This window comes from Schistocerca gregaria, chromosome 3 (assembly GCF_023897955.1).
Source record: "Schistocerca gregaria isolate iqSchGreg1 chromosome 3, iqSchGreg1.2, whole genome shotgun sequence".
In the NCBI taxonomy this organism is placed as follows: domain Eukaryota; kingdom Metazoa; phylum Arthropoda; class Insecta; order Orthoptera; family Acrididae; genus Schistocerca; species Schistocerca gregaria.
In genome coordinates this window covers 737,216,340-737,231,214 of record NC_064922.1, presented here as the reverse complement: position 1 = coordinate 737,231,214, position 14,875 = coordinate 737,216,340, and the positions used below count along the sequence as shown (strand labels likewise).

General features: G+C 42.3%; 1 protein-coding gene across 1 annotated transcript in view; it reads right to left on the bottom strand.

Moving 5' to 3' along the window:
• The window catches only part of LOC126353790 (E3 ubiquitin-protein ligase TRAIP), a 199,064-nt gene that overhangs the window by 125,678 nt on the left and 58,511 nt on the right, over positions 1-14,875 (bottom strand).

The following is a 14,875-nucleotide window of genomic DNA, read 5'->3' as shown; positions in this document are numbered from 1 at the left end:
TGAAATAAGTTCTGCAGAAATTTTTACGAAGTCTCAGACGGTGTTCAGGAAAGATAGATTAGGCAGAATTGGTGGTGGAGTGTTTGTGTCTGTCAGTAGTGGTTTATCTTTTAGTGAAGTCGAAGTAGATACTCCGTGCGAATTGGTATCGGTGGAGGATATACTTAACAGCCGAATTAAGTTAATAATTGGCTCCTTCTACCCACCCCCAGACTCCGATGATACAGTTGTGGAACAGTTCAGAGAAAGTTTGAGTCTCGTAACAAATAAATACCCCACTCATACGGTTATAGTTGGTGGGGACTTCAACCTACCCTCGGTATGTTGGCAAAAATACTTGTTCAAAACCGGTGGTAGGCAGAAAACGTATTCCGAGATTGTCCTAAATGCTTTCTCAGAAAATTATTTCGAGCAGTTAGTCCACGAACCCACGCGAATTGTAAATGGTTGCGAAAACACACTTGATCTCTTAGCCACAAACAATCCAGAGCTGATAGAGAGCATCATGACTGATACAGGGATTAGTGATCACAAGGTCGTTGTAGCTAGGCTCAATACCATTTCTTCCAAATCCATCAGAAACAAACGCAAAATAATTTTATTTAAAAAAGCGGATAAAGTGTCACTAGAAGCCTTCCTAAAAGACAATTTCCATTCCTTCCGAACTGACTATGCGAATGTAGACGAGATGTGGCTCAAATTCAAAGATATAGTAGCAACAGCAATTGAGATATTCATACCTCATAAATTGGTAAGAGATGGAACGGATCCCCCGTGGTACACAAAAAAGGTCCGAACGCTGTTGCAGAGGCAACGAAAAAAGCATGCGAAGTTCAGAAGAACGCGAAATCCCGAAGATGGGCTAAAATTTACAGACGCGCGAAATTTGGCACGTACTTCGATGCGAGATGCCTTTAATAGGTTCCACAACGAAACATTGTCTCGAAATTTGGTAGAAAATCCGAAGAAATTCTGGTCATATGTAAAGTACACAAGCGGCAAGACGCAGTCAATACCTTCGCTGTGCAGTGCCGATGGTACTGTTATCGACGACTGTGCCGCTAAAGCGGAGTTATTGAACGCAGTTTTCCGAAATTCCTTCACCAGGGAAGACGAATGGAATATTCCAGAATTTGAAACACGAACATCTGCTAGCATGAGTCTCTTAGAAGTAGATACCTTAGGGGTTGCGAAGCAACTCAAATCGCTTGATACGGGTAAGTCTTCAGGTCCAGATTGTATACCGATTAGGTTCCTTTCAGATTACGCTGATACTATAGTTCCCTACTTAGCACTCATATACAACCGCTCGCTCACCGATAGATCTGTACCTACAGATTGGAAAATTGTGCAGGTCGCACCAGTGTTCAAGAAGGGTAGTAGGAGTAATCCATTTAACTACAGACCTATATCATTGACGTCGGTTTGCAGTAGGGTTTTGGAGCATATACTGTATTCAAACATTATGAATCACCTCGAAGGGAACGATCTATTGACACGTAATCAGCATGGCTTCAGAAAACATCGCTCTTGTGCAACACAGCTAGCTCTTTATTTGCACGAAGTAATGGCCGCTATCGACAGGGCATCTCAAGTTGATTCCGTACTTCTAGATTTCCGGAAAGCTTTTGACACCGTTCCTCACAAGCGACTTCTAATCAAGCTGCGGAGCTATGGGGTATCGTCTCAGTTGTGTGACTGGATTCGTGATTTCCTGTAAGGAAGGTCGCAATTCGTAGTAATAGACGGCAAATCATCGAGTAAAACTGAAGTGATATCAGGTGTTCCCCAGGGAAGCGTCCTGGGACCTCTACTGTTCCTGATCTATATAAATGACCTGGGTGACAATCTGAGCAGTTCCCTTAGACTGTTCGCAGATGATGCTGTAATTTACCGTCTAGTAAGGTCATCCGAAGACCAGTATCAGTTGCAAAGCGATTTAGAAAAGATTGCTGTATGGTGTGTCAGGTGGCAGTTGACACTAAATAACGAAAAGTGTGAGATGATCCACATGAGTTCCAAAAGAAATCCGTTGGAATTCGATTACTCGATAAATAGTACAATTCTCAAGGCTGTCAATTCAACTAAGTACCTGGGTGTTAAAATTACGAACAACTTCAGTTGGAAGGACCACATAGATAATATTGTGGGGAAGGCGAGCCAAAGGTTGCGTTTCATTGGCAGGACACTTAGAAGATGCAACAAGTCCACTAAAGAGACAGCTTACACTACACTAGTTCGTCCTCTGTTAGAATATTGCTGCGCGGTGTGGGATCCTTACCAGGTGGGATTGACGAAGGACATCGAAAGGGTGCAAAGAAGGGCAGCTCGTTTTGTATTATCACGTTATAGGGGAGAGAGTGTGGCAGATATGATACACGAGTTGGGATGGAAGTCATTACAGCACAGACGTTTTTCGTCGCGGCGAGACCTTTTTACGAAATTTCAGTCACCAACTTTCTCTTCCAAATGCGAAAATATTTTGTTGAGCCCAACCTACATAGGTAGGAATGATCATCAAAATAAAATAAGAGAAATCAGAGCTCGAACAGAAAGGTTTAGGTGTTCGTTTTTCCTGCTCGCTGTTCGGGAGTGGAATAGTAGAGAGATAGTATGATTGTGGTTCAATGAACCCTCTGCCAAGCACATAAATGTGAATTGCAGAGTAGTCATGTAGATGTAGATGAATTTTGAGGGAGGGGGAGACTGCAACTGGTGGTGTCATCTGGAGTCAATTGACTAATAATGAAGTTTCGTTTGTTGCAGAAGAAGGGAGAGTGATTTGTGTCTTGCAGATTAGCTATGAATGGATTTCCTATCGCAAACGAAAAAAAGATTGAGGGTTGCCCAATAAAGCAAGTCATATCAATGGTGACAAAGTACTAACAACAATGATGGACCAGATCTAATGAAAAGGACTTACAACTGCAACCAGGGACATCAAAAAGGATTGATAAATAAGAACTATTTGTGAAGTTAATTTGTTTGTAGACTCATATGCTTGTTAACAAAATGAAGAGAGACAAGGGTAGGAGCAAGGTAGAAGTGATAGCTGTAGGATCCAGTCACATCATATCTGAGGCAAGTGAAATAATAGTCAGCAAAGAAACAGTGAAAATGATATTTTGCAGTTAATTTTGGCAAAACTACAAGAAATGAAGACAGATAACAATAGCAAATTTAGTGCAGTTAATGATCAGTTAACTGAAAAATTTACTTCACACTTTTTGAAGGAGGGGCAGATGACAGGGTGTGTGTGTGTGTGTGTGTGTGTGTGTGTGTGTGTGTGTGTGGCGCGCGCGCACGCGGCGTTTGTTTTACTCTAACTAAAAAAAATTACTCTGAGCTAGGATATTTTCTGTCTTTAGTGTGTGCCTATCCAGTGTGGGGTCTCCTTTAGTCCAAAAGTATTGTCATTATCTGTATCACTTCGGGAAAGGGATTACCTTCATAGTCTCAGTTGTTATTGAATGTAGCATATGTTAAAATTCAGGAGTAAGTAAGAAACATGCATTTTTTTGTTTTCTCCAAAAAATTCCTACCCCGGGATACAGACCTCCAAAGATGACACTGTGAACACTATTTTGAAGGTGATAACTTTGGAAATTTTTTTTATAATGCTCTGTCTCTAACCGTTGTAGATATTCTGTTAGAGGGCTTTTTTTTTTATTTGAACGATAATTGCTTTATTATTACAATGGTATCCTCTGTTTGGACATATCTGTCTAATTTCTTCTACCATTGCCTTTTGAATTTTTTTATGATTTAGAGAATTTGTTTTCCAAAAATGCCAGTCCAGAAAAGTTATATTCTTCCTGTTGATTAGTACCATGTAATATACTTTCTCTGTAAAGGAGAGCTTACAGTTTCGAGCTGGACAGGTATTATTTATTTAAAAAACTTTCAAGGGTATTTACGTCTTCACTGAGGTTGTTTCTTACTAATTCCTTTGTTACACTGTTTATTTCTATTATCTTTGTTGCAGTTACTTTGTATCACTTTCTTTGTGGCAGTTATTTCTTTTCACTGTCATTGTTGCAGATACTTCTCACACGTTGTTAAAGATTCTTGTCAGCTGTTCACCGAAGGTTTCTGCATTGTAGTTGTTCATTGCTAATTTGCTTACTGAAGAGGCTTCTAAGAAATCAGACTATCCAGCGAGTTCTGTGTTTTCGTGAGGAATTTGCCAGTTGACACAGTTGCAGTGTATGTTGTGAAAAGGACTGTTTGAAATGTCTTCTGACTGGGGCCACAGGCGAGTGAAGTGTGCTGACTATGTGAATATCCATAAGAGAGTGATATACAGGGTGTCCCATTTCTCTTGAGCACCCAAAGTAACTATTTGTCCAGATGCAAATTATAAAATGTTTCAAGCAAACGTTCTTTAGCCGTCTGGGCAACATCTATCAGCATGATTGCCTTCGTTGTGCTTAGTTTTTTTAAAAGATATGAACAGCGATACGACTTTTTTTAAATGGCACCCTGTATTTTTATTTGGTAATTCATTTCCTCTCCTAAAGACCTAATGAAAAATGTATCACAGTGTACCATTCAATGCAACACAATGTTATTAATTACATAACACAACATAGACTCTGAGCCCAGGACCACAAATTTGTCCACTTGCTGGAGTTGTCAGAAAACAAATGAAAACCAAGTAAAAACATAATGCAAAATTAACTTTGACTCTCCTTTACCGTTGCCCAGGAGCAGAACATTCGAAAATGCTCAAAGTGGTGATCCTGGACACAAATACACTGGTGCACTTATTGAATGGAAGAATTATTTACTGTTTCAAGTGTTGCCTGCTGAAGAGAATTACAAGCAAGCACGATACGTTCTTACATGTCCTCTGAAGTTGTTGGAATATCGCGATAGACAATGTCTTTAATGCATCCCCAAAAAAAAAAATTTCAGCGTATTTAAATCAGGAGACCTGGCAGGGCAACTAACTGTTCCTCCTCGACCAATCCATCTGGCAAGATACCTTCACAACGTGCACGCAAAGCATTATGTGCTGGACATCCATCGTGTTTATACCACATAAGCATTCTGGTTCTTACATCTACATCTACATCTGCATTCATACTCCGCAAGCCACCCAACGGTGTGTGGCGGAGGGCACTTTATGTGCCACTGTCATTACCTCCCTTTTCTGTTCCAGTCGCATATGGTTCGCAGGAAGAATGACTGTCTGAAAGCCTCCGTGCGCACTCTAGTGTCTCTAATTTTACATTCGTGATCTCCACGGGAGGTATAAGTAGGGGGAAGTAGTATATTCGGTACCTCATCCAGAAACGCACCCTCTCGAAACCTGGCGAGCAAGCTACACCGCGATGCAGAGCGCCTCTCTTGCAGAGTCTGCCACTTGAGTTTGCTAAACATCTCCGTAACGCTATCACGGTTACCCAATAACCCTGTGACAAAATGTGCCACTCTTCTTTGGATCTTCTCTATCTCCTCAGTCAACCCGATCTGGTACGGATCCCACACTGATGAGCAATACTCAAGTATAGGTCGAACGAGTGTTTTGTAAGCCACCTCCTTTGTTGATGGACTACATTTTCGAAGGACTCTCCCAATGAATCTCAACCTGGTATCCACCTTACCAACAATTAATTTTATATGATCATTCCATTTCAAATCGTTCCGCATGCATACTCCCAGATATTTAACAGAAGTAACTGCTACCAGTGTTTGTTCTGCTATCATATAATCATACAATAAAGGATCCTTCTTTCTATGTATTTGCAATACATTACATTTGTCTATGTTAAGGGTCAGTTGCCACTCCCTTCACCAAGTGCCTTTTCCGCTGCAGATCTTCCTGCGTTTTGCTACAATTTTCTAATGCTGCAGCTTCTCTGTATACTACAGCATCATCCACGAAAAGCCGGATGGAACTTCCGACACTATCTACTAGGTCATTTATATATATTGTGAAAAGCAATGGTCCCATAAGACTCCCCTATGGCACGCCACAGGTTACTTTAACGTCTGTAGACGTCTCTCCATTGATAACAACATGCTGTGTTCTGTTTGCTAAAAACTCGACAATCCAGCCACACAGCTGGTCTGATATTCCATAGGCTCTTACTTTGTTTATCAGGCGACAGTGCGGAACTGTATCGGACGCCTCCCGGAAGTCTAGGAAAATAGCATCTACCTGGGAGCCTGTATCCAATAATTTCTGGGTCTCATGAACAAATAAAGCAAGTTGGGTCTCACACGATCGCTATTTCCGGAATCCATGTTGATTCCTACAGAGCAGATTCTGGGTTTCCAAAAACGACATGATACTCGAGCAAAAAACATGTTCTAAAATTCTACAACAGATCGACATCAGAGATATAGGCATATAGTTTTGCGCATCTGCTCGACGACCCTTCTTGAAGACTGGGACTACCTGTGCTCTTTTCCAATCATTTGGAACCTTCCGTTCCTCTAGAGACTTGCGGTACACGGCTGTTAGAAGGGGGCAAGTTCTTTCGCGTACTCTGTGTAGAATCGAACTGGTATTCCGTCAGGTTCAGTGGACTTTCCCCTGTTGAGTGATTTCAGTTGCTTTTCTATTTCTTGGACACTTATTTCGATGTCAGCCATTTTTTCATTTGTGCGAGGATTTTGAGAAGGAACTGCAGTGCGGTCTTCCTCTGTGAAACAGCTTTGGAAAAAGGTGTTTAGTATTTCAGCTTTACGCGTGTCATCCTCTGTTTCAAAGCTATCATCATCCCGGAGTGACTGGATATGCTGTTTCAAGCCACTTGCTGATTTAGCGTAAGACCAGAACTTTGTAGGATTTTCTGTCAAGTCGGTACATAGAATTTTACTTTCGAATTCACTGAACGCTTCACGCATAGCCCTCCTTACGCTAACTTTGACATCGTTTAGGTTTTGTTTGTCTGAAAAGTTTTGGCTGCATTTAAACTTGGAGTGAAGCTCTCTTTGCTTCCGCAGTAGTTTCCTAACTTTGCTGTTGAACCACGGTGGGTTTTTCCCGTCCCTCACAGTTTTACATGGCAAGTATCTGTCTAAAACGCATTTTACGATCGCCTTGAACTTTTACCATGAACACTCAACATTGTCAGTGTTGGAACAGAAATTTTCGTTTTGATCTGTTAGGTAGTCTGAAATCTGCCTTCTATTATTCTTCCTCCTTTTTTTTTTATATTCCTATTAACTTCCATATTCAGGGATGCTGCAACGGCCTTATGATCACTGATTCCCTGTTCTGCACTTACAGAGTCGAAAGGTTCGGGTCTGTTTGTTATGGGTAGGTCCAAGATGTTATCTCCACGAGTCAGTTCTCTGTTTATTCGCTTGAGGTAATTTTCGGATAGTACACTCAGTATAATGTCACTCGATGCTCTGTCCCTACCACCCGTCCTAAACATCTGAGTATCCCAGTCTATATCTGGTAAATTGGAATCTCCACCTAAGACTACAATATGCTGAGAAAATTTATGTGAAATGTATTCCAAATTTTCTCGTAGCTGTTCTGCCACTAATGCGGCTGAGTCGGGAGGTCGGTAAAAGGAGCCAATTATTAACCTAGCTCGATTGTTGAGTGTAACCTCCGCCCATAATATTTCACAGGAACTATCCACTTCTACTTAACTACAGGATAATCTACTACTAACAGCGACAAACACGCCACCACCGGTTGCATGCAATCTATCCTTTCTAAAACACCGTCTGTGCCTTTGTAAAAATTTCGGCTGAATTTATCTCTGGCTTCAGCCAGCTTTCTGTAACTATAACGATTTCAACTTCGGTACTTTCTATCAGCGCTTGAAATTCCTGTACTTTACCAATGCAGCTTCGACAGTTTACAATTACAATACCGATTGCTGCTTGGTCCCCACATGTCCTGACTTTGCCCCGCACCCTTTGAAGCTGTTGCCCTTTCTGTACTTGCCCGAGGCCATCTAACCTAAAAAACCACCCAGTCCACGCCACACAGCCCCTGCTACCCGTGTAGTGGACTCGGGACCTATCCAGTGGAACCTGAAACCCCACCACCCTATGGCGCAAGTCGAGGAATCTGCAGCCCACACAGTCGCAGAACCGTCTCAGCCTCTGATTCAGACCCTCCACTCGGCTCTGTTCCAAAGGTCCGCAGTCAGTCCTGTCAACGATGCTGCAAATGGTGAGCTCTGCTTTCATCCCGCTAGCGAGACTGGCAGTCTTCACCAAATCAGATAGCCGCCGGAAGCCAGAGAGGATTTCCTCCGAACCATAGCGACACATATCATTGGTGCCGACATGAGCGACTACCTGCAGATGGGTGCACCCTGTACCCTTCATGGCAACCAGAAAGACCCTTTCCACATCTGGAATGACTACCCCCAGTATGCACACTGAGTGCACATTGGTTTTCTTCCCCTCTCTTGCTGCCATATACCTAAGGGGCCCCATTACGTGCCCGACATTGGAGCTCCCAACTACCAGGAAGCCCACCCTCTACGACTGCCCGGATCTTGCAGACTGAGAGGCAACCTCTGGAACAGAACAAGCAGACATCTCCGGCCGAACATCAGTATCAGCCGGAGACAGAGCCTGAAACCGGTTCGTCAGACAAACTGGAGAGGCCTTCCATTCAGCCCTCAGGAATGTCTTTCGCCCCCTGCCACACCTCGAGACGACCTCCCACTCTACCACAGGTGAGGGATCAGCCACAATGTGGGCGGTATCCCGGGTAGCCACAGTTATAGTCCGATCGGGGGATGCGTGGGATGAGCTGGCCGTCCCCGAAAAACCCCCATCCGGACCCCCACAGTGATGCCCATTGGCAACAGCCTCAAGCTGTGTGACCAAAGCCAACACTGCCTGAAGCTGGGAACAAAGGGATGCCAACTCAGCCTGCATCCGAACACAGCAGTTGCAGTCCCTATCCATGCTAAAAACTGTTGTGCAAAGAACGTCTGAATTAATCTACAGAGAGCACAAACAATTTGACACAAAATTTAAATACAAGAGTGCCTAGTAAATGCAGTAATGCTGCTACTTGCGCACTGCTGACACACTGCTTGGCGGCGGAAGGAGACTACGCGATTTTGCACTATTCAGGTACTAAAAACGCGAAGCTACAACTCTCAAGTACTATAATACGCCCGAAATTTATGAATTGAACAATGCAAGTCCCAAAAACATGCAAAGAAATTAAGAATTAAACTATGTAACAAATGAGTGAGCTAGGAGTATACGACTTGCTGCTGCAGCTGCTTATCCAACGCCGGAAGGGAGCTTAGCGGCACTTCATCCAGAATAGGAGGTAGAATTAGTCTGAGGAAGCTGGCATATGCTGTGCCATTTAGACTACCATTGATGAAATAAGGGCCAATAATAGTAGTACCAAGCATCCCACACCAGACATTAACTCTCCATTGACACTTATGTTCCACCTGTCTAATCCATCGTGAGTTGTTGTTGGACCAATAATTCAAGTTCCTTGTATTTACCTGTCCTTTGTCTGAGAAGGAACGAACATCCATCGGTAAACAGAACATTGGAGAAGAAGTTCGTGTTGGTGAGGATTTGCTTTGCACACTGACAGAACTGTACACCATTATGGAAATCATTCTCATGCAATTCTTGATGTAGGTGTACATAGTAAAGACGGAACCGATGACGTATAAGAATACGATGTACACTGGTTTTAGGAATGCCAATCTCATGTTCAAGCTGCCATGTGCTCACACGTGGATTCATAGCAACAGAAGTGAGAACAGTAACTTTGGCAGCTTTGTCTGTGCGAGTGTAATGACGATTGCATTGTTGTGGATTGAAACATCCCATCTCCTGAAGCATCACAACAAGACGAGAAAACATCCGTGAGGAAGGTGGGTTCTTGTCAGGATATCACCTCCCGTACAGTTCTGCTGCCTGCATAGCATTTTGCCTACCTTCAACAACAACAACAACAACAACAAAAGAAATGTTATTTTGATGCAGTTTGTAGGAACGACATCTGTTACTGTATACCTACTCTACAATACAGTATTTAAAAGGACTAAACAACTGTACTAAATGTACCCGTACATAAGAAAACGTGTTGCAATTACTGCTCTGCTAACGTACATTCCCCATAAATAAGTAGCATTTCTACCTTCTTTTCGCTGGTGTACATTCTACTCGCACAACTCTGCAACTGACGATGGTCGATGGAATGACGGGTGTGCATTTTACTTATGTTTACATTTGACCTCTGTCAACGTCAGCACATGGATGTGTTCCTTTACGCCGAGTACCTGCACTAAGCACTGAGAGTGTCAACGTCTATGTTGTGTTATGTAATTAATAACATTGTGTTTCAGTGAATGGTACACTGTGATACATTTTTGAATAGGTCTTTAGGAGAGGAAATGAATTACCGAATAAAAACTACAGGGTGTCATTTAAAAAAGTCATACTGCTGTTCATATCTTTGTAAAAAAACAAAACTACAACAAAGGCAGTCATGCTGATTGATGTCCCACTGACAGCTAAAGAACACTTGCTTGACATTTTGTAATTTGCATCTGGATAAACAGTTATTCAGAGTGATCAAGATAAATGGGACACCCTGTACAAGACAAACAAAGAAACAGACTTTGTTCAGGTTGGAAATAAGTGTTCTCATTTGAAGACTCTGTTTCAAAGTGAATATGCTTACAGTGATGAACTTTTGTCTTCTAAATTTTTTGACTGAACAGCAACAATGATAGTATCTGGACAAGATGAGGCCTCCCATGGTGGAGATGATGCAGATTTTGCATCAATAGAAGAAAAGTTAAATACTCTGAATCAGTCAACTACAGAGGTAGGTGTTAGTCCTGTGGTCAGTGAAGTTGAGTCATAAGCTCTATGTATCAAGAAAGTGCAGAGAAATTACTAAAGCTATGGATGCATATACTACAGCAACAATGACCATATGCTTCAAAGTAGAAATTCCGTCTTCAGAAGAAAATGAACAAAAGCACCTCTTGCCAGAAATTTTTCACAAATATCAATTCAGCTGTTGAATATCATTCATCCTGCAGTGAAAAGGTTCAAGTTTTATCTATTATTCCAGAGACATTTCCAAGGAAAACAATTTTGAACCACGTTCCACCAGTACCAAAGTACATGGTAGACAAATCAAGAAATGTGAGGCCTGTTTGGAGTCTCTGGAAGATCAGATCCCTATTATGGTCATCATGTAGAAGCAGCTCAAGTTCAAATAGTGCAGTCATTTTACCTGCAAGATAAATATAACTGTTCTCTCCAGAGTGTCAACAAAAAAGATACTGTAACCGTAACAGGTGAAGGTCAGATGGTTCAAATGGCCCTGAGCACTATAGGACTTGACATCTGAGGTCATCAGTCCCCTAGAACTAAGAACTACTTAACCTAGCTAACCTAAGAACATCACACACATCCATGCCCGAGGCAGGATTCGAACCTGTGACTGTAGCAGTCGCGCGGTTCCAGAATGAAGCGCCTAGAACCGCTCGGCCACACCGGCCGGCAGTTGAAGGTCAAAGAGTTGTGAAAGTGAAAAGGTACACAATTATCAGTATTAAAGAAACTTTTGCAATTTATAAGAGCAACTATACGACTTCATATATTGAAATATCAAAATTTCATGCACTACACCCTAAGCAGGTAGTTCCGCACCCAGCCAGAGATGTCTGTTTATGCATGTACTGCATGAACTTTGAACTTTTGTGTACTAACTTTGAAGAACTTACTGGGGCACATGACATATGACACCTTGGTTAGGCTTTCGGATTCATTAGTAGCCTGTGATGTAAAGTGATAGACTTATTTGTTTCAAGAATGTGGTGATTGCCGTGGAACAGGAGGACTGTCTTTATAGGCACTTGGCCTGGAGGACGTAGCAGACAACTCCGCAGATATTCCATATGTGATATGGGAGGAAGATAAACTAATTAAGAAAACTGTTGCCATTGACAGTTTCACTGATGAACTTGGTAAATGGTTAGTGAAAGCAATAACACACCAGCATCTGAAAAAATTGAACAACACATTGCAGAAGTGAAAGGGTGTGTACAGGCTGACAGACTGAAGAACTATGTATAGGGCACACCCAAGGCAGGATTTGAACCTGCAACCGTAGCGGTCACGTATATTCACCTACTATGTTTCCTTCTCTCCCTTTTCCTACTATCGAATTCCAGTCACCCGTGACTATTAAATTTTCGTCTCCTTTCACTACCTGAATAATTTCTTTTATCTCATCTTACATTTCATCAATTTCTTCGTAATCTGCAGGGCTAGTTGGCATAGAAATTTGTACTATTGTAGTAGGTGTGGGCTTCGTGTCTATCTTGGCCACAACAATGCGTTCACTATGCTGTTGGTGGTAGCTTACCCGCACTTCTATTTTTTTCCATTCATTATTGAACCTACTCCTGCATTAGCCCTATTTGATTTTGTATTTATAACCCTGTATTCACCTGACCAAAAGTCTTGTTCCTCCTGCCACCAAACTTCACTAATTCCCACTATATCCAACTTCAACCTATCCATTTCCCTTATTAAGTTTTCTAACCTACGTGCCCTATTAAGGGATCCGACATTCCACGCTCCGATCCGTAGAACACCGGTTTTCTTTCTCCTGATAACTACGTTGTCTTGAGTAGCCCCGCCCGGAGATCCAAATGGGGAACTATTTTACCTTCGGAATATTTTACCCAAGAGGACGCCATCATTTAATCATACAGTAAAGCTGCATGCCCACGGAAAAAATTACGACTATAGTTTCCCCTTGCTTTCAGCTGTTCGCAGTACCTGCACAGCGAGGCCGTTTTGGTTAGTGTTACAAGGCCAGATCAATCATCCAGACTGTTGCCCCTGAAACTACTGAAAAAGGCTGCTGCCCCTCTTCAGGAACCACACATTTGTCTGGCCTCTCAACAGATACCCCTCCGTTATGGTTGCACCTACAGTATGGCTATCTGAAGCATCACTGAGGCATGCAAGCCTCCCCACCAACAGCAAGGTCCATGGTTCAAGTGGGGGGGGGGGGGGGGGGTTCTGAGATTACAAGTCAATAATAAATTCAGTTGGGAAGGGCATACCACAGAATTGCTTAAGCACCTAAACAAGTCTGTATTTGCCGCGAGAATGATGTCAGATGTAGGAGACATAAATATATAAAAAAAAACTTTTAAACTTACTTTCGTTCTATTATGTCATATGGGGTCACATTCTAGTGCAGGTCATCAAACCAAGCAAAAATTTTTAGGGTGCAAAATCATATGGTAAGAATCATTTGTGGCGTAAATTCAAGAACATCATGTAGAAACCAATTCAACGAACTCAGTATATTTATTCCTTGATGAAATTTGTTGCAAGTAATGCATCTCTGTTTCCAACCAATAGCTCAATACATAGTATCAATACTAGGAATAAGAACAATCTACATGAAGACCTAAAATCACTTATCTTGGTCCAAAGAGAGGTCAAATATTCAGGAACATACATTTTCAATAAATTGCCAGCAATCATTAAAAACTTGGTTTCAGGTAAAGCACAGTTTAACAGAATTTGAGAGACTTTTTGACCGGCAACTCCTTCTACTCCATAGATGAATATCTTAGCAGAGGCTGTTAAGCCAGCTGAAGTAAAAATATCTGTTAGACTTCTGTTTTGACAGCACTTGGTCACAACAGTCAAGATTAGGTATTTTGTGTATGATAAATTTACTAACAGTGCATAACAGTGTTTCATTCTGACAGTGAATTAATTTTGTAAACATTAGCTTTTCCAGTTTACCGCATTGTGTTCACCTATTTCGACTATCTCCTGACAAATGATCATGGTAGTAAATATTATATTCAAATTTTTTATGTTTTTATGTTATATTTTCTGAGATGTTCCACACCCACAAGAATCATCTCATTTTTTTGGCCTATGGTACGAAAACTGAATCCAATCAATCTAATCTATTTTCCTAGCCTACCTGAAATGATATGGAGTATGCCTATTATGAAGTGAAAACTTTTTCATTACTAATCATAAGCAGTGCACGATGGGACATAGAATGGAATGTTACGATATGCAATACTTATTTTGTGAACTAGGCACTGAGGCAATTGCTTTTTAGCAAATACCTGCCAAGACCTTCACCTTATTTGCATGTCGGCTGGTTACCACTATGTACAAAAGCTGTACTTCAGTATGAAGGCGGTAAGAGGAGTTTAAATTTAATTTTTTGTGGAATAGGTGCAATCTAATAGGATTATAGTCTATTACAGTGAAGGTATTTTGCTAATTATTTTTCACTCTTCACACATTTATATAATTGCTTCTTACACTCCTGGAAATGGAAAAAAGAACACATTGACACCGGTGTGTCAGACCCACCATACTTGCTCCGGACTCTGCGAAAGGGCTGTACAAGCAATGATCGCACGCACGGCACAGCAGACACACAAGGAACCGCGGTGTTGGCCGTCGAATGGCGCTAGCTGCGCAGCATTTGTGCACCGCCGTCGTCAGTGTCAGCCAGTTTGCCGTGGCATACGGAGCTCCATCGAAATCTTTAACACTGGTAGCATGCCGCGACAGTGTGGACGTGAACCGTATGTGCAGTTGACGGACTTTGAGCGAGGGCGTATAGTAGGCATGCGGGAGGCCGGGTGGACGTACCGCCGAATTGCTCAACACGTGGGGCGTGAGGTCTCCACAGTACATCGATGTAGTCGCCAATGGTCGGCGGAAGGTGCACGTGCCCGTCGACCTGGGACCGGACCGCCAGCGACGCACGGATGCACGCCAAGACCGTAGGATCCTACGCAGTGCCGTAAAAGGGGGGGGTGGGGGGGCGGGGGGGACAGCAACTGACACAGCACTGAATGCCCACCAACTTTTCACTACAAGAATTCTG